The sequence below is a fragment of the Halichoerus grypus genome, chromosome 14 (assembly GCF_964656455.1).
Source record: "Halichoerus grypus chromosome 14, mHalGry1.hap1.1, whole genome shotgun sequence".
Classification (NCBI taxonomy): domain Eukaryota; kingdom Metazoa; phylum Chordata; class Mammalia; order Carnivora; family Phocidae; genus Halichoerus; species Halichoerus grypus.
In genome coordinates, this window is record NC_135725.1 from 11,641,218 (window position 1) to 11,665,632 (window position 24,415).

At 43.6% G+C, this 24,415-nt stretch overlaps 1 protein-coding gene across 1 annotated transcript in view; it reads left to right on the plus strand.

Moving 5' to 3' along the window:
• Window positions 1–24,415, plus strand: part of TJP2 (tight junction protein 2) — a 123,790-nt gene that overhangs the window by 11,470 nt on the left and 87,905 nt on the right. Inside the window, exon 2 of the mRNA XM_078062125.1 lies at window positions 16,723–16,840. The gene's annotated coding sequence lies outside the window, so the exon portion shown is untranslated. The remainder of the gene's footprint in view (window positions 1–16,722; window positions 16,841–24,415) is intronic.

Sequence of the window (24,415 nt, forward strand, 5' to 3'; positions counted from 1 at the left end):
CTCTACCAGGCAACGTGCCAGGTGCTAGGGATACAATGGTGAGCAGAGCAGAGTCTCTGCTCTCATGAGACCCACCTTCTAGAGGGAGACAAATAAATGGCAGTTACATTTCATTATGATGGTGACATACCAAGGGCCCCAAGGCACCTGCCCAGGCTCAGTGAGTGTAAAGAAGGCATGAATTTTATAATCAGACCAACCTGGGTAGGAATCACACCTCTACTACTTATTACCCGTGTGGCCGTGGGCAAACTGCCTAGTCACATGGTGCCTGAATGTCTTCATCTGAAAACAGGGAGATGTTATAACCACTTCTTAAGCTGGTTGTGAAAATCGAACAAGGTAATGCATGTAGAATGCTCATCTCAGTGACTGGAACAGTGGATGTGTTCGCTACATAATGGCTGAGTGGCATCTAGGCCGGGGAGGGCTGTGTTAGCTGGAGGGAACGGTATCCGCCCTACCCTTGCTCTGTGTAGACTCTGCTGCCTGTCTCTCTCCGGCCCTGGGCTCAGAGGTGCTCGCTCTGCTTACTGGTCTGAGAACGCTCTTTGCTGTTATGCTTTTTCTGGCTCTTGGGGATACTTTCCTCTCTGCCTGATGCTTCAGATCTTTTTGTCAGCCTAAGGGATATCTGCATATTATTAAGACCTAACCCAAGTACCTTCCCTATGAAGGTTTTCCCAAGCTAGGATGCTCAGACAGAATTGTCCCCTCTCCCTGTTGTTCCACAGTCACTCACATCCCTATTACAGCATACAGTTGTCCCTTCGTTAGACTGGGTGATTCTTGAGGGCGGGGAGGCCTGGGTATTGTCTGTATGTCCAGTGTCAGTCAGTGTTGGATAGGGAGTGGTTCAGTGGCTGTCCAGCCAGTGAATGAGTGAGTGTTGGGTTGGACTAGAAAACTCAGTAGGAAATTGACATAGTGGCAGCAAAATAGGCCTCCACCCTCAGAGCAGAGCTTACAGTCTGGAGGGGGAGGCAGCTGGTAAACAGGTAAATACAAATACGTAATTAGAGACGGAGGAGTGACACAAGACAGCAGTCTGGCCCAGCTGCAGGCACAAGGGTGGCTCGAATAGGGAGACAGACGAGGTCCGAACGCTGATGCTCTGAGCAGTGTGCACTCACCTTCTGGAGCCTGGCTGATGCTGGAGGCTGGAAGGACTGGTCAGGCAGAGGGCCCCACCAGGAGAGCCAGGAGTCCTCCAGATGGGAAGACATAGGCAGATCAAAGGCTAGTGGCGCCTCAGCAGCCAAAGAGCAGGACCGAGAGGAGATCTAAGTGGACACTTGGGAGTCACAGTGGTTCACTCCAGAGCACTGCAAATGGGTTGAGGAACCCAGGGCTGATTGAGGGAGTGGCACCCATTGAGCTGAAAGACCTGTCTGAGCTGGATCTAGGACCTTAGTCCATTCAGGCTTCCATAACAGGATGCCATAGACTGGGGGGCTTAATCAACAGACATTTATTTTTCACAGTTCTGGAGGCCGGGAAGTGCGAGAGAAGGGTGCCAGCAGGGTGGGGTTCTTGGTGAGGGCCCTCTTCCTGGCTTGCAGAAGGCCACCTTCTCACTGTGTGCTCCCATGGTTTTTCCGGGGTGCATGAGCATGGATAGAGAGAGTGATCTTGCTCTCCCTCTTCTTGGGAGGGCACTTACCCAGTTATGAGGATCTTGCCTTCATGACCTCATCTAAACCTAATTTACCTCCCAAACACCTCATGTCCACATACCATCACCCAAGGGATTAGGGCTTCAATTTCAGAATTTTGGAGGGACATATTCAGTCCATAGAACCTGGGCCAGTAAGTATTTGCTGAGTAAAGAATAATAGCACTTCATATGGTCTAGGCCCTAAGAGTTTTGCATATGTTCATAAAATTTAATTCTCACCCAATCTTAACAAGTGGGTGCTACTATCATTCCCTATTTACAGATGACGAGACTGAGGCTCAGAGAGTTTAAAAGACTTGCCAAGGCCACTCAGCTAATTAAGTATGAAGCTGGGATTCAAACACAGGCAGTCTGGTTCTAGAGTGCAGGGTCTAAACCATTATACCTTGCTGCCTCTTAATAAGGAAGTAAAACCCAATATTATTGGGTGTCTGTCATATGCTGGTTCCTGAGCAAGGAGAAGTACTAGAGATACAAAGATGAATAGGACATCGTACCTACCTTCTGGGCCATCATAGAAAGCTCAGGGAGACAGACCTGTAAAAACATAATTTTTTGAAGCCAGTTAAAATGCGTTGTTGAGCCCAACAAGGAACTGTCTCTCACTTTTCCTATGGGACATAGAACCATCAGTGGAGGGAAGTGTTTTCCTATTTCAAATGTGTCCAATGGCAGAAGTGCTCACAAAAAAAAATCTATTGTTTAGGAAATAGTGGGCTGATTCATCAAATTAAAATTTGCTCTTTATTTTTAGTAGCGTGTACAGTATAATGAGAATAATTACATGATGGTAACAGGTACCCTAAACTTGATAATACTGTCCAGATACAGGTTGGGAAAAAGCAGAACCAGTTATGTAAAAAAAGCTTTTTTAAACAAAAATTTTGGATAGTTTTTTTTTTTTTTAAGATTTTATTTATTTATTTGACAGAGAGAAACACAGCGGGAGAGGGAACACAAGGAGGGGGGAGTGGGAGAGGGAGAAGCAGACTCCCCGCCGAGCAGGGAGCCTGATGCGGGGCTCGATCCCAGGACCTTGGGATCATGACCTGAGTCAAAGGCAGACGCTTAACTAAACTGAGCCACCCAGGCGCCCCTTACAGGAAAGTTTTAAATGAGAAGCCGATCTTGAGTGAGTGAGCGCTCCAGCAGTTACAGCAGACCCTTGCACTGACTTCCCACACGGGCAGAGTGCTGTCTGCACAGCCCTGGTCTTTCTCAGTTATGCCTAAGAGTTTGAAGTGTGATTCAGCTTCTTGAATTCCCGTTTTAATGGATTCAGCTTGCGCTACCAGAGACCAGCTCATTCTCACACTATCAGACATTGGCGCATCTTGAACACGGAGGATTTTTTTCCTAGGTGGTTTGCTATGAAGCCTGGGCTGGACCAAATCGCAGGCTGGACATGTCCAGGCCACCAGGTACTTCTGGGCTTTTGTCTTTCTCCATCACAGGGCAAAACTTCACAAGAGTTTTACATTTTTTTCACTTTAGGCAGCGTTATTGAATCGTATGCCCCCCCGCCACCCCCCAAATTCATATGTTGGAGTCCTAACGCCTAGTCCTTCAGAATGTGACCTTATTTGGAGATAGGGTCTTTACAGAGGTAATGAAGTTAAAATGAGGTCATTAGGGTGGGCCCTAATTGAATACGACTGGTGTCCTTATAAGAAGAGGACGTTTGGATGCAGACAGGTACAGAGGGAAGATAATGTAAAGTCACAGGGAGAAGACAGCCATCTACAAGCCAAGGAGAGAGCCCTGCCTCGTGGGCCTCAGAACGAACCAACCTGTCAACACCTTGATCTTGCACTTCCAGCCTCCAGAACCATGAGCTGAATAAATTGTAAGATTTCTGCTGGTTAAGCTCCCTAGTATGAGGTACTTTGTTACGGCAGCCCTAGCAAACTACTTCGGGCAGAGTAAGAAATTCTGCCTGAAACCACGTGAACTGCTAAGACAGCCGTAACGACACACTCCACCTTCTCCCACTGATATCCCGGGAGAGCGAGCCTGGGGCTCACATAATCGGGTTCTTCGGCCTTAAAACTACACAGTGTCTTCGGGGTTCATCAGGATTATAGCTTCAGGGCTGCATGAGGCTCCTCCGTGGGGCCCCACTCTGAGGCTCTGCGCCCAGCTCAGCTGCAGCACTGATCGCTGAGCAGGGCTCTGCCTGGACCCAAACCTGTATCTGACCATCAGGCAGACCATTCCTGCAGAGGGTTGGGGGCAGGCCCAGATAGATCGGGAAGTCAACCCCCGCAATTGCCAGGATTCCTTCTTTCCTTTAATTAATCTCCTTCCATGGCCCAGAGGACCTACCCTATCCTCTGCACATGCTTAAACACATAATTTAAACTCTGTGTTTCCAGTTTTGATAGATTTAAGCAGAAAGTATTTGAGAGGCCCAAAGAAGGAGTAACCTAGCTGGGTCTGGGGTGGGGGGTGGGAGGCCTTCAACCAAAGAGAGCTTTCTGGAAAAAATGAAGCCGCAATTAGTTAGCAAGGAAAAGAAAATAACACACACTTTCATGGTGTGCATTACATGTGCTAAATGCTTTACACATGGTGACTGATTTAGTTTTTAAAACAACCCTATGAGGTCAGTGCTATTATTAACCCCATTTGTAGATGGAAAAACTGAGGCAAAGAGACATTAAATGACTTGACCAAGATCACAGAGCTAATTAGAGGGGGAGCTGGACTTCGGTCCTGGGCAGTGTGGTGCCCCCAGTCATGCTGGGAGTGGAGGGGTGTGTCAGCAGCGGGATCGTGGGATTGTGTGAACTACACTTGTCAAAGCTGACCGCTATTACCTCAACGCTTCCGAGCTGGTGTAGTCCCTACCAAGTTCCAGAGACGCTGTCCCTGAAATTGCAGAGCAGAAGGGACTAATACCCTCCTAACCCAACTAATGGCCAAGCCCTTCTTGACTTAAGCCAGCTCCTGTCAGTGTTCTAAATTCTGTGCATTGCGTCCTCACTCATCTGTGCCCAAGCAAGAGAACCGCTAGAATCGTACAACTCTAGGTTCAGAGTAGAAACATAATACGAACACAGTTTCTTCCAAAAGCAACAGGGAGCAGATTTCCCGCACATGAGGAGTGGAAAGTTTTTTATTTCTTAGGAATGAGGAATCCATGAATTATTATGTATACACAATATTTGGGAGGAATAGTTAATTAAGGGATTTTAATGTTGGCTATTAATTATTCTGCAGCAGAGGTTAAAAATGTGGCGATTGTTATAAGGGAGAACCTTTGTAGTTGGTGGGTACCACCTATGTTCTCTTTTTCAGGGTTTCCAACTCTCACTCCAGCCCCTGGGTCCTTGTTCCTTTCAGCCTGCCTGTTTTTTCAGTCTGTTTTTTCCCCACAAAACCACTCAGCCTTGGGCTTTTCTGTTTCTTTAACTATGTGTTGAAGGAAGTTGTGGGTGCATGGGAGGGTCAGAAGTTTGTAAGTGCACCTTGTGCTTGCCTGTAGAGAAATGAGGATTGAGGAAGGTTTCTTGAAGAGGTCTTGGGAGTGGAAAAAGGACAGATCGCAGAGGTGTAAGGGAGAGAGGGAAGGACGAGATGATAGGGATTGAATGCATATACATCATCCTCATGCATTACTAAAACCACCCCTGTGTTGTGGTCTTATTCCAGTTTTACCGATGATAAAATAGGTTGAGAAGGGTCAAGTAACTTGTTGGAGATCACTAGGTGTTAAACAGCAGAGGTAGGACTCAGATCAGCCTTCCCATGTACACACAGCTCTCTTTCCCTTCATCACGGGGCTAGTATGAGTGGGCACCAGGGGACCAGGTGAGGATGGCTTCCAGGTCTCATGCCAGGCGAACAAGGCAGAGGATGCAGGAAACAGAAAAAGCTGTGGCTGCGGGCTGGGCAGGGGCGATTTCAGACACGTATTGGGTTGGGTGGAAAGACAGGATTAGAATGACGGATTTGGTGGCATCCAGTTGAAGGTAATGGTTTAAATAAATCCAGGAGAGCGTGCATTCTGAAGGTGACTGTGAAGAGAGCAGGCTGGTTTGGGCAGAGGCGGGTGAATCTAGGAGAGCCACAACTAATGTTCGAGAACTCTTTGGTGATTCTTTTATACCATGGAGCCTGTTTTTCTTAAGTGTTCTGATAGATCACCTGAGTAGCAAATATGTAAATATATATTATATATGAAGATATTAAGGGGGCAGAAAATACAACGACGTGCATACAGTCATATGGTTTATTTGCAGTAAAGCTTTAAAAAAAATAGTGGTTTCCCTCACTCTTCTGCTTTTAGTTAGGGTTTTTCCAGCTCCCTGAAAAGCAGACCACACCCTGTAAAACAGCCCATTTGGGACATTAGTTCATTTCCATTTTTATACTTCTAAAGCACGGGAACGGTTAAAATACCCAGGGAAGAAGGATGTCCACTGTTTTCCTCCAGCAGAAATAAAGGAGAAATAATCAGTTCAAGGGAACACACCACTCTGATCTGTGAATTTTTATGTTCAACTTTAATCATTCAGACTAAAGTATCCTTGAGTATCCTGACTTAAAAGCTCTTTGGGATCATTTAGACTTAAAGTTGTTTTTTATTTTATTTATTTTTTAAAGATTTTATTTATTTATTTGACAGAGAGAGACACAGCGAGAGAGGGAACACAAGGAGGGGGGAGTGGGAGAGGGAGAAGCAGGCTTCCCGCCGAGCAGGGAGCCCAATGTGGGGCTCGATCCGAGGACCCTGGGATCATGACCTGAGCGGAAGGCAGACGCTAAAGTTGTTTTTAAAATAGATCAGTGATTTTTAATCAGATAGTTGTAGTTGTAAAGAATTTCTAGAATTCGGGGCGCCTGGGTGGCTCAGTTGGTTAAGCGACTGCCTTCGGCTCAGGGCATAAAATCTTTAAAAAAAATAATTTCTAGAATTCTAAGGGAATTAACTAAATAAATACACATTTCTGAAGAGTTTCTAGACTTATAAAGAAAATGCCTTGTAAGTACATATCTAGATGGGGGTATGTTGGCTAGATTTTTGTTTTCTGTGTTATTGTCCTTAAGTACTCTTACGAAGGCGTGCGCACAAAGATGACAATTTTTTAAATGGATAAATAAATAAATCATAAAACAGAACAATCTCATTTATGGAAGAAAAGCAAATTCTTTCTAATTATTTGCAAAGGAAGGATTCTTTTCCTCGTGAAAGACCCAATTTTAGTTTTGTGTGAGGTCATCATAGATAAGAATCACTTCGTAAGATGTATGTTAAGTGCATAAAAATTTCCTATACAAAACGGAACTTTAAAATGTGCCATTGGTGGAGTACCGTGTCACTTTCACCCGGGTGAAAGGGTGACAAGGGCTAGACAAGGACTAGCTGCCAGTGGGCGATGAGTTTAACTTGATTTTTTGTGGTGCTGCCAGCTCAGCCTTCGTTTCTTATTTGAGAGGGCTGTATAGTAGTTTTTACCACGCGTCATTAGAAATACAATTTGTTAGAACAAAGACTGTTGTGTAAGTATAATTACATCTCCCTGTATGATTAAATGAGGGCTGTATTGTAGCTCTTTTCAGCGGTGGCCGCTGTAGCAAACCAAGGTCAGCCTATAAAAGAATTCCTGTGACTAACTGGTACTAATTGTTTACAGAACAGCCAGTGGGAGTAATATTCAGGAATATTATAGAAATGAAATATTCCGAGACCAAGTGGTTTATCCCTTGTTTTCACCACTCTGTTGGGGTTAGATTATATTAACTGTATAGTCAGGCAAGTGAAGTGGGAGTTCTTAGTCTTTTGTTGTTATTGAAATAGAACTCTGCATTGGTCCCGTCAGGACTCTCATCTTCTAAATGGGAAACTGAGGTTTAAGGAGAGATTGAAGGGTTATTTAGGCCACTGACCTTCAAACATTTTTGCTCACACACCCTACTCACATTTTTAAGCACACCCTACAATAGTAATTTATAACTGGCATATCTTTGTAACTTTTAAAAAAAATTTATTTTTATTTTTATTTTAGATTTTATTTAAACTCAAGTTAGTTAACATATAGTGTATTATTAGTTTCAGGGGTAGAATTTAGTGATTCATCAGTTGCATATAACACCCAGTGCTCATCACATCACGTGCCCTCCTTAATGCCCATCACCTACTTACCCCATCCCCTTGCCCACCTTCCCTCCAGTAAACCTCAGTTTTATAACTGGCATATCTTAATGTAATTTAAAATATACAGTTCTCAAAGTAAATATTATGACTATTTCAAAATAAGCACTCAAGCTAAGTTTTTAATGGATGAGAGAAAATAGGAAACAGATGGTTTAATTTTTTTTTCCATACCCCAAGGACTTTTGGTGTGTACACCCCACTTCGGAGACCACTGATCAAAGCCATTCAGGTTAAAAAAAAAAAGACAAAGACAAAGAAACTTGCTATTGAGGAAAGAGAGAATCTGTAGAAGAAGAGTTCAAGATTTGGCAGGATGGGGAAGAGTTTGGGACATTTAATTACTATGGATATCTAGGTTAATCAGGATTAACCCATAATGCCTCCCTCCTCTTTTACTTCCCTTTTATGTCTGAGTCTGTTTAGACAAGGACTAGCACAACTCCTATAGCCTAATCAGTGGAAAAAATATAGCTTGAAGAAGTTGGTCAGGGAGGCGGATAAGTCAGAACTTCTGAAGTACAGAAATGCAACTAAAACAAAATTTCACAGGGGTGCCTGGGTGGCTCAGTCATTAAGCGTCTGCCTTTGGCTCAGGTCGTGATTCCAGGGTCCTGGGATCGAGCCCCACATCGGGCTCCCTGCTCAGTGGGAAGCCTGCTTCTCCCTCTCCCACTCCCTCTGCTTGTGTTCCCTCTCTTGCTGTGTGTCTCTCTGTCAAATAAATAAAATCTTTAAAAAAAAAAAAACAAATGAAATTTCACAAAAGTCAGTTATTAACTTGGATAAAAGTGTAAGTGGGATCGCCCGGGATGACCGTGGCCTTAGGCATAGCTGGATCCAGAAGCTCAAAGGAAATCATCACATCTCTGTTGGTACAGTTCTTCCTAGGTGCTAGTGATGAGCCCTGTCACGTGGCATGGAACATACGTGCCAAGAGTCCTGGCATCCTATCTCCCCTGGTTTGCAGCTCAGACGGGAAGGGGGCATTTCGCTGATTGTCAGATTTTCATCCCAGGGAAGACCGGCCCATGTGTACCATGACTCGTTAGGTGGGCCACTGTGATGGACAGCCCTCCGTTAGCCCATGGAAAGAGGACAAGAAAGGTCTTCCAAGCTGAGGGGAGACATTTACAACAAGGAGGGGGTAGAGTCTGACCATCGTCAGACAGTGTATTTTTATGCAATGGGAGCTCACCTATGTTGTGTTCTAGAGGTATTTGAAAAAGATATTAAAAAAAAACTCAAACAGAATTGTTTCTCTATTAATTAGTTAATCTTTGCTATTGACTCAAGCAAGGAGTTTATAGCATTTAGAAATGCCTTGCTAGAAAATGACAACTGGAACTCCTTATTTGTCAAAACACAGCTTTTTGGGTAGAGGTATTTGTAGAAGGAGCAAATCAGTTTCTGATTTTAGTTCATCCAGAGGCATGCAGGCTTTTTGGACCAATTATTTCCAGACCTTGAGATAAATCACCTCCTGTGCCATTAGTACTTGAAGGATTAGCAGCTTCAAAGATTTATGGGCGGATTAATTGGGGAGTGTACATTAGATTGCTGTGTTTAGAACCATGGTTGTCCTGCAAGTCATTTTCATTAGTGCTTATTCAAAATTCTTTAGCCTTATATAATACTGACGTTGCAGGGAAATCCGAATGAGCCTTTTCTTTTTTTTATTTATTTGTCGCTTGGCCTCAGCCTTGCCACTACCCTCACCCCACACTTGAGTTTAATAGCTTGAGCTAGGGGTACACAGAGCATCTAAAAACGCAGGGACTTTGGGGAGTGCAAAGATTACTTCGTTTGCTTCTGCTGATCAGTACCTGAAATTTACATGACCTTGCACTGAGAGAGACAAGATGAGGTACAAGAAATACATGGCTATCTTGGAAGCCGCAGTTGGTATCACCCCACTGAACAAGAGAGAGCTTCTTCCCGAGAGCAGAAGACATGTGAACCTCTGGCAGCACCCCGGGTAAGCAGAGAAGGGCAGAAGATGCTTCGTGTGTGTTTGGGGGGTCTCAATGGAGGAAAGGGTCATCCCCGTCTTAAGGGTAATAGACGGTGAGTTCTTCACTAAGAACTTATTTCTTCCTGGCACATAGGGCCTTGCCAGACTGAATTAAAATAGTTAGTAATAAAATTCATAGTAATAATATCTCTAAGAAAAACTCTAGTCTAACAGCCAAGAAGATGAGGTAATAGGTGTTTCTACATTCGGGTATTTTAATTTTCTGATTTTGACTTTTTTTTTTTACATGGTCTGTACATGTAGAAGTTCTTAAAGATGAATTAAATGTGCCTTATTTTTTTCCTACAATGCAAGTATTTTTCTGACTAAAGTGTACATGTGGAATGTTTTAGGTATACTTTTTATTTTACTTTACATCTTTCTTTTTTTAAAAAATTAATTAATTAATTAATTAATTTGACAGAGAGAGACACAGCGAGAGAGGAAACACAAGCAGGGGGAGTGGGAGAGGGAAAAGCAGGCTTCCCACCGAGCAGGGAGCCCAATGCGGGGCTCGATCCCAGGACCCTGGGATCATGACCTGAGCTGAAGGCAGCGACTTAACCGACTGAGCCACCCAGGCGCCCCTACATCTCTTTCTAATGCCCCACTAATTTACCATGCTGAAGAAGGGTTTAGATGTTTTTTTTCTGAATGGTTAGAGGCCTCGATCCCTACTTTCTTGTCTGAAGTCCCTTCTTTTGTGTCTTTTACACATTGAAGAGAAGTTTAATTTAAGGTGTCTATATGGCAGATAGTATTTTTAAGGACTGAATTGAATTTCTCTTTTTATTTTTACATTTTTTAAAAGATTTATTTATTTGAGAGAGAGAGACAGTGTGTGAGCATGGGGAGTAGGAGGTAGGGGCAGAGGGAGAGGGAGAAGAGAATCTCAAGCAGACTCCCCACTGAGCAGGAACCCAACATGGGGCTTGATCCCATGACCCTGAGATCACGACCTGAGCCAAAACGAAGAGTTGGGTGCTTGACCTACCGAGCCACCCAGGTGCCCCTGAATTGAATTTTTAAACTGAATGAACCACACATTGGCACTCACTCAGGGATCAACTTGAGGCATCTGTGTAGCTAACGATATTTCTTTTTAAGATTATTTATTTATTTATTTGTCAGAGAGACAGAGAGAGAGAGAGCACAAGCAGGGGGAGTGGCAGGCAGAGGGAGAAGCAGGCTCCCCACTGAGCAAGGACCCCCATGCGGGACTTGATCTTAGAACCCTAGGATCATGACCTGAGCTGAAGGCAGACGCTTAAACTGACTGAGCCACCCAGGCGTCCCAGATATTTCTTTTTAAGAAGTAGAAAGTCACTAGCTTATTTTATTTGAAGATTTATTTATTTATTTTAGAGAGAGAGAGAGAGTGCATGAACTGGAGGGACAGAAGGAGAGGGAGAGAGAGAATCCCAAGCAGGCTCCATGCCCAGCTCGCAGCTCTACTCGGGGCTCCATCTCACAACCCTGAGATCATGACCTGAGCTGTAATCAACATTCGGATGCTTAACCGACTGAGCCGCCCACGCGCCCCAAGTCACTAGCTTATTTTTATCATATAAACAACATACATTCATTAGACAAGATTTAGAAAATACAAGAAAGGGAGCACCTGGGTGGCTCAGTCATTAAGCGTCTGCCTTCGGCTCAGGTCATGATCCCAGGGTCCTAGGATCGAGCCCCGCATCGGGCTCCCTGCTCGGCAGGAAACCTGCTTCTCCCACTCCCCCTGCTTGTGTTCCCTCACTCTGTCTCTCTGTCAAAATAAATAAACAAAATCTTAAAAAAAAAGAAAAAATCAGGGGGAGTATCATCCGTAATCACATCTCCCTAAGAGAATTACTATAATCATTTAGGTCAGAAGTTTTCAATGGAGGCGTGGGAGGGGGTGGGATTTGCCCCCCAGGGCACATTTGGTGACGTCTGGGCACAATTTTGGCTCTTACAACCTGGGGAGTTGCTGCTGGTATCAAGCAGGTGGAAGTCAGGGATGCTGTCCAACATTCTAAAATGGATAGGACGGCTCCCTTCCCCCCGAACAAAGAATTATCCAGCCCAAAATGTCAATACTGCTACTGTTGAGACATTTGATTTAGGTAGATTTTCTTCCCACCTGTAGAAGGTAGTTTTTATTATTAGAAATACATTAGCTATTTCTTGAAGAAATTTTAGGGATGCTTTCGAATGGAATCCTGAGGCATCATCATCATTATTATTCATTGTTTTACTGTGTCTTGAGAGGGAAAAGAAGTGTATATAGGCACCAAGAGGGCAAGGGGTATATAGTGACCCTGGGAGAGTCCATGTGAGTTAGTGTTTAGTGAGGGCCATGGAAAACATGTCGTAATGGCCAAATTGTGATTCTTTTTTTTTTTTTTTTTAAATATTTTATTTATTTATTTGAGACAGAGAGAATGAGAGAGAGAGAGCACGTGAGAGGGGGGAGGGTCAGAGGGAGAAGCAGGCTCCCTGCCGAGCAGGGAGCCCGATGCGGGACTCCATCCACGGACTCCAGGATCATGACCTGAGCTGAAGGCAGTCGCTTAACCAACTGAGCCACCCAGGCGCCCTGATTCTTTATTTTTATTTTTTTAACGTTTAAAAATTTTTAATTCAATTAATTAACATTTAATGTATTATTGGTTTCAGAGGTACAGGTCTGTGATTCATCAGTCTTATATAATACCCAGTGCTCATTACATCACATCAAATTGTGATTCTTTAAGTAGCCCCTGGAGATGGGACATATCGTAGACTGGACTTCTGTCCCAGAATGACAGAAGTTTAGAGCTGGGAGGACCTTTTGTCAGGGACAACAGACAGGTTTCCTGTGGCATGCCAAAGCCAGTTGATGTGTGGGTTGCTGAGAGTGTCGAGTTAGGGAGGGCACCCAGGTCAAGTCTGGGCTTAGCAGAAAATAAATATTGTGATTGATGAGGGACATACTAATACAGAAAATTGGAGAGGTGCAACACAAGGTCTATATCTTCATCACTCCCTAATTCTAATTCGGTCTTTGATTTTTACAAGTGTGAAACTGAGACTCATTTGAGTCACCACGGCCGAGGGCTTGGCCCTCAGACAGCAACTGAATGTTCTTGGTTTCTGGCTCAGGATCAGTCCTTAAGGGATTCTCCCTAAACAGACCCACGCGATTCAGATGTGTAAATGGATTGCCACATTATTCATTTCTTTTAGGAGATAACCTTTTCTAGCCATTGGAATGAGTAAATACCCTAAGTAAAACCACCTCTGCTTCTCCTCATTTCCCCAAGTCAAGCCAAACAGAAGTCAAACTATTCACTCCAAAGCGATTCTTAATAAAGTTGAATGTTGTCTCTCTCTCTCCCCCTCTCCCTCTCTTTCTCGTTCTCTCTTTTTTTTAAGAGAACATTCCCTGAAGCCTGATGAAAGAGCACTATGTCACAGGACAACGAGATCTTTCTTGTATCTGTAATACTTTGAGTTCTTTAAATACACACGGACTAAACATTGTTTTGCTGGTTCTCATTCTTTTGTTTGCTGACTCCTTTTTCACCTAACACAGTCTTCCTTTGGACATGGGACTATCCTTCACTAAGCTTTTAGTAAAATCTCTTTTCTGGGTAACCTAGCAGGGGCGCTCTCCTACTGATGAATTTCACTAATCAGTTCTAAATCTTTCAGAGTCACTCTGATGTCTTATTTCTCACATCTTAATGTACATACGAGTCACTCTTAAAATGCAGATTCTAATTCTGTAATTATGGTGGGGCCTGGGAGTCTGCATTTTAATTAGCTTCCAGGTCCTGCTGTCAGCCCAGGTGATGACTGGTGGATGATCCAGGTGATGCTCATGGTTCAGTCCATGACCCACACTTTGAGGAGCAAGCACCTTGAGAAGGGCTTTCCATGAGCATACTTGCTTTCCTCTGGACTTCAAACTTTTTTTTTTGTTTTATTTAAGTAATCTCTAGACCCCATGTGGGGCTCAAACTCAAACCCCTGAGATCAAGAGTCACATGATCCTCTGACTGAGCCAGCCGGGTGCCCCGCTTCAAACTTTTCCGATCTTCCTGAGGGCTTGCAGTCCCAATACCCCCGCCCCCCCCACCGTCGTTAGAGGTGACAGTGATAAAAAGGCAGGTGGCTGGCTGCGCTTCTGTGGAGGGAAATCTGCCCATGCGCCTTCTGACCAGAGATCCCTATTGGGCTGGTTGACTAAATAAGGAGGCTGATATTTTTTGCCAAGAATTTAGGTCCTTTCATTCTTTTTAAGAAATATTACAATTGCTGCAACGTGTAATACTGCATAATATTCAAGCGCAGCTGCTTTTGCATTTTAAAACATAATTGGAAGTCAGGTCATGATTCAGTTTTCAAAACCTCAAGGAATTCATTGGCCACCAATGTCCTCTTCTTTTGAGTACTTCGTCTTGCTGTCTGCAAACAGGGCTGTGCCTGGACTTCACCTCTGTAAACTGTAGTCACATGATAGGCCCAAACCACCAGATACCCACCAATTGGCTGCATGTTGCAAGTTCACTGAAGCACAGTTTGGATGGTTTCTGCAGGTGTATGTTTATCCCAATGCCTGGCACATGGTAGGTGCTCAGCGAAGATTTGCCTGTGCTCAACTCAGTGTCAGTATAGCCAGAAATAAAGAAAAAAAAATGTTTAAAGGAATTGACATTCAAACACAAAAATACTGATCCACCTATGGGTTTTCCTTTTAAAATTTTGTCAAGTTTTTCATGTTACCTAACATTAATTTTACTATCCGTCAATACTCTTGGAAACAAAGAATATAATTTAGTTCTTTCTCAAGCTCTTTCTAAATTTAAAAGTAGCCCTAAATCAATACTGGTGTATTTTAGAAATGGTTGATTGTTACTGGTGGCTCCAACACGTGTCAAAAACCTTGGGAATCTTATCAAAGAAAGTTAAAACCAAGATGTTTTGGAAATGCAGAAAACTGATTTAATTAAAAAGCAATCTGATTCAATACAAGAAGCAAGTACTTTTTGGAGCTGATACCTGTAGAAAAATTTCTTATTAAGGCCAAAGGCATAACCAAGCCCATCTTGATTTGCTGGCCATTTATTTATCTTTGGCAGTAATAATAGAAACCGTGCACGGCCGGGCTCTAATCTGTTGCTTGCTTTGTAGGATGTCCAGATGGCCTTGCTTTAGCCAGTCTCTACATTTCCTGCTGATCCTTGTAGGAGAAGGGAAATGTGTCCCCTGCCTGTATAAATAAAATCGACACTATTCTTTATTTCTATTTCATTGTGTAGGGAGTGTTTTGCATAGATACCACAATATCACTTTGTCTAGCAAACAGAAGAGTATGTCCAGAACTGGTGAGAAGCCACATTCTTCCTCCCACTGGACATGACTGCCCTGTGTGAAGCTGCCGGGGCCTAGGCCTCGCCCAGAAGTGAGCTTGCCTCCTTGTGTGGTTTAAAAGGCATATGTAGGATTAATAAAAATGTGCAGAAGGGATGTTTGTTGGATTTCCTTGGAATGAAGGGTCAAAAAAAAAAAAAAGTATCTGCCATCTTTTCGAATTGTGGGCAATCCACAAATATAAAAGTGAAGATGAGCCAGTATCATCAATGCTGTGAAAAAATGAATTCCCTTTTAGTTTAAAATGTTTTCTCTCTTGTTTACTTTTTTAAAAAGATTTATCCATTTATTTGAGAGAGAGCGAGCGAGCAAGCACCCGTGCACAAGTGGGGGGAGGGGCAGGAGGAGAGGGAGAGAGAGAATCTCAAGCAGACTCCCTGCTGAGTGCAGAGCCTGATGTGGGGCTAGATCTCATGACCCTGAGATTGTGACCTGAGCTGAAATCAACAGTCAGATGCTCAACCGACTGCACCACCTAGGCGCCCCTCTATTGTTTACTTCAAAATGGCAAATTTTATGTTAAGTGTATTTTACTATAATTTAAAAAAAGTTTTCTCTATATTTTCCCACCTGCTGAGTATTTTTTTTTTTTACCTGAAAAGTGAATTCTCACAAGATTTTGTTCCTCAGGACACCCCTCAGGTGGATTGGTGGTGCCAGGTTTTACATGGGTACTGATTTTCTCCATTTTCTGAAGGCTGAAATTATTAGGAACAGCAATCCCACTCCTAGATACACACTGAGAGAAATGAAAACTGCCTGTCTAAACACTTGTGTATAATAGCCAAAAACTGGAAACGACCCAAGTGTATGTCAGCTGATAAAAACATAAACTATAGTATATCCATACAGTGGAATATTATTTGGCCACAAAAAGGGGTGAAGTTCTGAGACATGCTAGAGCATGGGTGAAACTCCAAAACATTATGCTAAGTAAACAAAACCAGTCACAAAAGGTCACGTATTATATGAGCCTGTCTTCTGAAACATCCAGTGTAGGTAAATGTGTAGAGACAAAACTTGAATTCGTGGTTGCCAGGTGGGAGGAGGGAACTGGAGTAATGGGGGATGAGGCCTAAGGGGTGCAGGTTTTTTTCTTTTTTAAAGATTTATTTATTTATTTGAGATAGAGAGGTGTGCGGGGGAGAGGGGAGAGAGAATCTCAAGCAGACTCCCCTGCTGAGCAAAGAGCCTGACATGGGGCTCTACCCCATGACCAAGAGATCATGACCTGAGCCAAAATCAAGAGTCAAGGCTTAACCGACTGAGCCACCCAGGTGCCCCAAGGTTTCTTTCTTGAAGTAATGAGAATGCTCTAAAATGGATTTTGGTGACAGTTGCACAACTCTGTAAATGTATTAAAAGCCATGTTATAAATGGCTGAATAGCACAGTATGTGAACTTCAGTGCATTTCCCAAGATCTTACTGTGCTGGGCGTGACCATGTTGGATTTTTAACCACATTGTCTTTTTCAGGGTGCGGAGCACCACGTTATCATCTCCCTGTGAGTGGGATTGGCACCCCAGCGGTGCCTCCTGGCACGAGCTCCCCAGGAAGCCCAGACGCGTGCCGGCGGACAGCCTGCTTTACCAGGTACTTGCTTTTTTCTCTCATTAACCTGGTTACCAGCTTTCCTGCACCTAAAGTTTGATGTAAATTGTTTCACATCCTAGAGGTAGTCAAGGCCTCCATTTTGAATGTTGCTGATAGAGAAATTGTTCAATATCAGAGAAAGTTTAACTGTAATGTCGTATTTACTGAGGAACAGAAACATCGTGCCTGCATTTATGGTCTGAATTGATAGGTATAACTTTGCCACGATTGGGTGAGAACTAATTGAGCTCCTTCCTGGCTAGAGCATATAAATCCAACTCCCGAGGTTCAGAATAAATGCCTGGCAAGGTATTTTAGTGTCTGGGGTTATAGGTCATTCTGGTAAGTCATGATTTTTCCATCATCTTTGAGGTAGCAGAATTATGTAACAGTGGTAAGCACTTTGCTGAAAATATTAAAGACATCGGTTGCACTGGCTTCTAAAGATTAATTATGCACAAGCTTTTATTGAAAGAACTAAGAGTGAGTATTATCTATTTACTGATTCAATTTTAAGTAGGAATTAAATGAGATTTACAAGGCATTAAATTTTATTTTGACAGATGCTGGGATGTATTTTTTCTTAGTTACACGTTAACCCCTGATTATAGGCCAGTCCGTGGTCCACTGGAATGGGGTTGGAATTTTTTTCATGTGCTTGTTTCATAATTCCTGTCTTTTTAAGCTTAAAACCCCTGCCTGAGTGGATTCTAGCTATGTGTCAGAGCTTAAGTTTAATAGAGTGTGAATGGCACACTCCAGGGCAGATAGCAAATCCCAGTGTGCCTGCACGTGCCTTAATGTTTCTGAGTTCAGATCCATCATCTGTGAAAGAGAGCGTCAATATGACGCTAAATGACTTAAAGTATAGCGAGAGGTAGGCACACACCAAGGTCCTTCTCAGAGTCCCGTTGTCCAAATGGGGACACTTGTGTGGGGAAGCCCTTAGTTTCCACTGAACTGACAGGGTTTGGGGTGGGTTTTGTTTGCTGAGATGTTCTCTGTGGAGCTCTTAAAGTTTCCAAATATAAGAAAACAGATGCCTACCGAGGCTCCAGCAGTTTTCCTGAAACTAGACTTCTGGGTCGGATCTATTGATTTGGTCAAGTGAACTGGAGGAGCAGTGTGGAGTGTGCAAAGGGGGTGGTGCTGTCATTGTCTGTGGGAGGGAAGGCTCTTTGTGACTCGAGCAAGCTCCTTCTAATAAATGCTTCCCTGCTTCTGATTCACTGTACCAGTGACCACAGGTCCTTTGACGTCATTTTGTTTGCCCAAGTCAGAGTCTGGCTCCAAAGCTCTTTCCTGTGTAAAAACTTAAGCTTGGCTTTCTGGGATGACTTAGCCTCAGGTGCCCTTGGGTGGTGAGGATTTTTCCCAGAGCATCTCACATCACCTTAGTTTCAGATCCAGCAAACATTTTTTTCCTTCCTTCCTTCCTTCCTTCCTTCCCTCCCTCCCTCCCTCCCTCCTTCCTTCCTTCCTTCCTTCCCTCCCTCCCTCCCTCCTTCCTTCCTTCCTTCCTTCCCTCCCTCCCTCCCTCCCTTCCCTCCCTCCCTTCCTTCTTCCTTTTCCTTCCTTCCTTCTTCCTTTTCCTTCCTTCCTTCTTTCCTGCCTTCCTTGTAGAGGGGAGGGAGAGCATGCGGGCTTGGGTGGGCCAGAGGGATAGAGAAAATCTTAAGCAGGCTCCACGCCCAGTGCAGAGCCTGGCATGGGGTTCGATTTCATGACCCTGAGATAATGACCTGAGCCAAAACCAAGAGCTGGACACTTAACCAACTGAGGTGCTCTGGGTATGCACTTCTAACAAGTTCCCAGCCAGGCCATACTTGGTTTCTCTGCCTGACCTAGTTCTACCATCCAGTTCCTAAAGTATTTTGATTCTTGTTCTAAGTCTTGGGAAAGTATCTATCCTTCTTGTCACATTTGTTATGCTGACCTAAAGCCATCAGAAAAGACAAATTTAAGTTTAACATACTACAAAGACTCTTTCAAAGCATGTTGACAGAGTTAATTATTTTAGTTAACTGGACTTAAGATCTGAAGTTGACTTTTTGAATATCAATAATTATATTTCAAATATCAATATCAAATATTAAGAGTAATTATAATCAAATAATTATGTATATTATTAAAATCAATAATTTTTGGGGCGCCTGGGTGGCTCAGTCGTTAAGTGTCTGCCTTCAGCTCATGTCACGATCCCAGGGTCCTGGGATCTAGTCCCACATCGGGCTCCCTGCTCCGCGGGAAGCCTGCTTCTCCCTCTCCCACTGCCCCTGCTTGTGTTCCCTCTCTAGCTGTCTCTCTCTCTCTGTCAAATAAATAAATAAAATCTTTAAAAAAATCAATAATAATTTTCAAAATATCAATATAATTATGATTAAGTGGGGGAAATTCTGTCCAGGGTGTTCTGTCTAATCTTGCTATACAACCAGATTACCTCCAAACAAATCAAAATTTGGCTGAACTGAAAATTGCTTTCACCAACCACTCTGTTGATAAAAACGTGACGAAGTACCAAAAACTAGGGATCCAATGATGACACCCCTTCCAAGCAGAAGTTAATTGCAAATTCTTTGTCTCAATCTTAGCAGGCTAATGGGAATCATAAAACGAGCTGCCTCTAGGTTTCCCCACACAGCCACAGCACCGGGGGCCCAAATCAGGCAGGACACACAGCAACATGACTGCTGATTACAAGTAAGATTGAACTCCTAGCTGGGGAAGAGCCCCTTATCCATGTAAATTTCCCCAGACAGTGCAGTGCCTGGCCCATAGGGTACTTGACACCATTACTGGACCCCTAAGTGGCTGGAATAGGTAGAGGAGAAAGTGTTGGAGAGAAGGGCAGGTGGTGGTGAGGAAAAGGGATGGTAAGTACAGAGAATCCTTCTAAGAAATCTGGCTATGAAAAGTAAGAGATAGATAGGGCTCTGGGCTGGAAAGCGCCTCGTCATCTTCTAATCCCCAGGTTCTGGATTCTTTTAAACATGCACGAGTATGATTAAATTTCTGCTTCAGAACCTAGCTTCAGGATTACTCATTTGTGTGCTATACTTAACAATGTCCAGACATCTCAAATTTCCAGAGATAGGCCAGATGACCACCACTTTGTCTTGTTGATTTCACGAGTAAACCACGTGCTCTAATTTTTGTTTGGAAAACATGTCAGACTGTAGCTAAAGCTTATTCAAAAGTAAGAATAAACCCTCCTTATTTTTATTTTTTCTTTCACTTAAGTGGTATACCAATTTCTCATGATGAAAGTTTGCTCGAATTGCTAAAGTAACAAAGTCTTTATAGATAACTATTTGGAGCAGTGCTCTTCTATTTTAAATACTTAGGAAAATATGGAATTATTGTGTGGCTACCAACAAAACTCTTTGTCCGAGTCTTTATAGATAGACAGTTAAGGTGCTTGAATCCCTGAATACTGAAATAATTCCAAGTAAATATACTTACAGTGCAAGTTTAAGGGCTAACACATTGTTTACAAACATTTAGGCTGTTTGAGAAGGACATTAAAAATAGGATAGCTAGGCACCTGGATGGCTCAGTCGGTTGAACGTCTCTGCCTGCGGCTCAGATCAGAATCTCATGGTCCTGGGATCCAGCCTCATATCAGGCTCCTAGCTCAGCGGGGAGCCTGCTTCTCCCTCTCCCACTCCCCCTGCTTGTGTTCTCTCTCTCTGTCAAATAGATAAATAAAATCTTCAAAAAAAAAAAAGAATAGAAGAGCTATATTCAGATAAATTCTGTATTTATAGGTATTTCACATTTTAACAGCAAAAAGAGAACATCATATTAAAAAAGATAGACCCTTTCTTTCATGAATTTTAAGTGTTTCATATACTCTAATAACTTCCCACAGTCAAGCAGGTAAGATAGAAAATTGAAATGGAAGAATATCTGATCCAGAAACTAACAGGCTAGCAGTTTGGCACCCTGGTCTCCAGGCCACTGCGCTCCCAGGGAACCTTGCAGAAACACGGTAGAAACAAGCGCTAGAAGCCAGTAAACCACTGGGTGACAGAGCACAGCTATGCAGTCAGACAGGCCTGTGTTCCAACAAGCCCCTGTTCTGCTACTTTATAGGTTTAACCTATGACCACTAGTCAACTGTTTTTGACCTACCCAAATGGCAAGTGTGACTTGGGCAGCTTTCCCAAACTCTCTGAGCCTCCCTTTCTTCATCTGTAAAATGGTGTTATGGGTTGCACTGTGCCCACAACATTCATATGTTGAAGTCCTGCCCCTCGTTACCTCAAAATGTGACCTTATCTGGAGACAGGGTAGTCAAGTTAAAGTGAGGTCTTCAGGGTGGGCCCTAATCCAATACAATGGTGTCTTTATAAAAAGGGGGAATTTGGACACAAAGACAGGCACACACAGAGGCAAGACAGGCATCTACAAGTCAAGGAGAGGTGCCCAGAGCAGACCCTGCCCTCACAACCCTCAGAAGGAAACAAGCCAGCCTACAGCTTGATTTCAGCCTTCCAGCCTCCAGGACTGAGACAATAAATTCCCATTGTTGGCCAGCTGGTTTGAGGTACTTCATTCTGCGGCTCTAGGAAACCAATACACATCAGACCTACACCTCATAGGGTGGGTATGAGAATTAAATGAGACAATGCAGATAAAACATTAACCACCACACCAACTACATTACAGTGAGCACTCAAATAAACATAAAGCTTTCATCGTCACTACCATAGCTTGATGCTTCACTTTGTATCGGAATCACAGTAGGATTCTCACCACACACCATAACGGTTCTTCTAGCCTGAGCCGCATCTCCAAGCCCACTGCTCTACAGTCTCCGTTCCCCGAGTCCCTCTCCCCCCTTTGCCCATGTGGCCAACAACTCTTCATCCTCAGGTTGCCTCTCAAATATCACCTTCCCCAGGAGAACCCTGCCCTCACATAGTCCCTGCCTCAGGCCTTCTGCTCCCATGCACACAAGGGGTGGCTACAGGCTTCTTCACACAGCAGTGCGGTTGCTGATTCCAAATTAGACTCCCAGGTCCCCCAGGGATGAGCCTTTATATTCCTCTAAATCTCCCTCAGGTAGTGCTGTGTGAGATGCTCATTAAATGTTTGAGGAAACAATCCCTTCACCACAGGTAAGGAAACTGGCTGCATATACCATCTGTAAACAAGCCCGTGCTCTAAACCAGCTCTTTCTAGGTTAGCGGTTCTCAAAAGTGTGGTCTGGAAACCAAATATGGCCTGGCTGGGAACTTGTTTAGACATGCATACTCCTGGGCCTCACCCCACACTGACCGAAGCAGAAACTCTGGGGGTGACCCAGGAATATGCTTTAACAAGCCCTCCAGGAGTTTCTGATGCCCTCAAGTGTGAGCACTACTGCTGTGGGTCTATGCAATTCAGTAGGAGGAGGTTTGGCTGCAGCTGTGAGCTCCCTACATAAGCTTTTTTTTTTTATTTTTAAGATTTTATTTATTTATTTGTCAGAGAGAGAGCGAGCAAGTGCAAAGCAGGGGGAGCGGCAGGCAGAGCAGGCAGAGGGAGAAGCAGGCTCCCCACTGAGCAGGGACCCCGACGTGGGACTCGATCCCAGGACCCCGGGATCATGACCTGAGCTGAAGGCAGATGCTTAACCGACTGAGCCACCCAGGCGGCCCCCTAAGTATGCTTATAGACTGGGGAGACAGGACTGCAGAGGGGCTCCCAGGTGCACAGAAGTAAAAGTTTTAAGTTTTCATCTTCAGCTGGCTTTTCTAAGCCCATATTATGGGGTGAGTCCCTGATAACTCTGAGGAGCCAGAATTGGACATAAGGAGTGTCACCAATAGGGTGGTCAGTTTAGGGGTGATATAACTGCCAATCTGGAAAGAACATGAACCAGGGTTTATTATATAGTATTCATATTTTGTTAAATGGGAAATCTTTTTTTTTTTTCAAGATTTTATTTATTTCTTTGTCAGAGAGAGAGAGAGAGCGAATGCAAAGCAGTGGGAGTGGCAGGCAAAGGGAGAAGCAGGATTCCCGCTGAGCAGGGAGCCCGACGTGGGGCTCAATCCCAGGACCCAGGGATCATGACCTGAGCTGAAGGCAGATGCTTAAGTGACTGAACCACCCAGGTGACCCGGGAAATCTTTTTAACAATATAAATGATAAGTTATAAAATATTTTATTATTATTATTTTTTAAAGATTTTATTTATTTATTTGGCAGAGAGAGACACAGCAAGAGAGGGAACACAAGCAGGGGGGAGTGGGAGAGGGAGAAGCAGGCTCTCCGAGGAGCAGGGAACCCAATGCGGGGCTCGATCCTAGGACCCTGGGATCATGACCTGAGCCGAAGGCAGACGCTTAACAACTGAGCCACCCAGGTGCCCCACTATTTTATATTATTACTATACATTATATCAAAATAAATACAATTATAACTTAGATATTCATTAAATTTACTAGTGTTTTATTAAATATTATTACTATGTAAGATTTATTTTGTCCTTCCATCTCCCCCTTTTTTAAAGATTTTATTTATTTATTTAAGACAGAGAGCACAAGCAGGAGGAGGGGCAGAGGGAGAGGGAGAAGCAGACTCCCCACTGAGCGGGGAGCCTGATGCGGGGCTCCATCCCAGGACCCTGGGATCAGGACCTGAGCAGAAATCAGATGCTTAACCGACTAAGCCACCCAGGTGCCCCCTTCCATCCCTTTCTAAATAACACTGTCATTTGTTTAAATCTTTTCATCTATATTTAACACAGAAATGGTCCATTCATTCTGCTTAACACATCTTACAGGTTACTAACTTACTATTTACATTCTACAGGTCTTCAAATTCTGCTAGGGTTTTACAAGCAACATACTTCTTCAGTATCTATGTGAAATAAATCTTAGGAGTTTCATCCATCTGATTTTTTTCCTTGTCCTCTATAACAGTTTTTTTGTTTTTTTAAGATTTTATTTATTTGAGAAAGAGAGAGAGCATGAGCGGGGAGAAGGAGAAGCAGGGAGCCTGATGCGGGGCTGGATCCCAGGACTGTGAGATCGTGACCCGAGCCCAAGGCAGCCACTTAACTGACTGAGCCATCTAGGTGCCAGTCTATACCAGTTTTTTAAAAAGAACTTTAAACAGAAGTATTTATTCAGCAAATTATAATATATGCATACAAATGGAATATTGTGCAGTTAGAAACATGATGATATAGATCTATATTGCTGTGAAAAAAGTCAAGCAATATTCTTACGTGGAAATAAAAGTAGCAGAAGTGCATGCCTAGCATGGCCCCCGCTGTGCAAAGTTGTATATGGTATCAATATGCTTACCTGCAGAGAGGTACCTGGAAGGATGCTCATCTAGTTTATAATAGTAGTTTGCTCTGAATGGTGACAATGTAATTCTATTTTGCTAATTTTTTTTTTTTTTTTGAGAGAGAGAGAGAGTATGTGAGCGTGCATATGTGTGCACAAGCCAGGAGAGGGAGAGAGAGAATCTTAAGCACTCTCCACGCCCAGGCAGAACTCCCATCTCATGACCCTGAGATCATGACCTGAGCCGAAATCAGGAGCCTGATGCTTAACTGACTGAGCCACCCAGGCG